Raw genomic sequence first — 1,451 nt, 5'->3', positions numbered from 1 at the left:
CTCGGAACCCCGGCGGTGCCGACGGTTGCGTGCGGCGAATTCAAGTTTCCAGGCACGGTTTAGCTTGTTAGTTATCGTCCACAGGCTCTGTAGGAGGAAACACGGTGTTGACGAACTGCAGAGGGAAGAGGCAGAGTCAGCTTCTTGGGGACACGCAGCATTTCTCCAGCAGAACGCGGGGCACGGGCGAGGAGGCTGCCCCGTGTGGGACACGGAGTCACTCACGGTCTGGTGCTTGTTATGGGAAGGAAGGATAACTTGGGCGCACACTCGCTCTGGCAGAGTAAAGGAAAATATGTTCGTAGTTCATTTTCCCCCAAATTTGTTCTTGTTTACAAATGGGCTGATTTTAGTAGAATGTCAGTGTGTGGTCAGTGGCCTTGCAGACCTGAAAGGAATAAATGTGGCTGCAGCTTTTGATTTTCTCTCAGTACCATCAGCTGTGTGCTGAACCTGGAGTGTGAGGGGGGGCAGAGGGCGTTCGTAAGAGTGGGTTGGTGCTGGAAGAGCTCATTAACTGAGCAGTAAGGAGGAAATTCAGCAGTCCCAGGAAAAAGATTGCCAACCTTTTTCTCCCTGCCTGGTACACAATCTGGCAGATGCTGAAGGCATAGAGTGGTGGCAGTGTTTGTCAGAAAAGGTTGAAATCCACAGTTAAAACAGCACCTGCAAGCAGGGATGTACCTTGCAGTAAGCACTGGGGCTGAAACCCCAGCTTGGGCTGGGTCTTACTCTCGGAAGCTGGCTGTGCTGCTGAGGCCAAGAAAGGAATGCTTAATCTCCTTTCTGTGGAGAGTACATGGAACGTGCTGCCAGAGCAAGCTTGAACCTGGCCACCCTATTAGCAGTGTTACAAGCTGCCTTATCTCTTGAACAGCCACGTGTCAGTGTGCTTTTTAAAGACTTGCTTGCAGGCTGAGCAGCTCTTCTTCATTCCCTGGTGCATATGAGAGGTGTATACTTGCCCAGCAAGGCCTTGCATGATAATTAGAGTACGGTTGGGTTTTGGCTGGGAGTGGTTTGCTGGGTGTGAGCTGCCAAGTGACATCTTTCTTTACTGCTGGTTTGGAAATACTGGTAAAGGAGAGGTAGGGAAGTACTGCCAGAGCTGTTACAGAGTCATAGACAAGTTAGATTCAGGCAGCCAGGAGTTTGAAGGCTTTTTCACCCAGCTGCTAACTAACTCATGAAGCAAGCGAGCAAGGAGAGTCATTGACTCATGGTACAGTAGTAAATTAAAGAGATGGTTCATGTATTAGGAAAAAAAAAAGGAGCTGGTGATCAAGAACACAAAAGGAATAAGCACATGGATTTCACTGGACTCTTTCTGTCATTACATGTCAGAGCTCCTCCTTGGAGTAGCACAACCGTAAATTAAACTCATTCTTCATGGTTTTGTTTTAATGAATGGGGCGTACGTAGTCTCTAGGGAAGACCTGGCTGCTTGGCAC

Source organism: Buceros rhinoceros, unplaced genomic scaffold, assembly GCF_000710305.1.
Source record: "Buceros rhinoceros silvestris isolate BGI_N320 unplaced genomic scaffold, ASM71030v1 scaffold18246, whole genome shotgun sequence".
In the NCBI taxonomy this organism is placed as follows: domain Eukaryota; kingdom Metazoa; phylum Chordata; class Aves; order Bucerotiformes; family Bucerotidae; genus Buceros; species Buceros rhinoceros.
The sequence above is the reverse complement of the archived record's forward strand: the minus strand, read 5'-3'. Positions refer to the sequence as shown.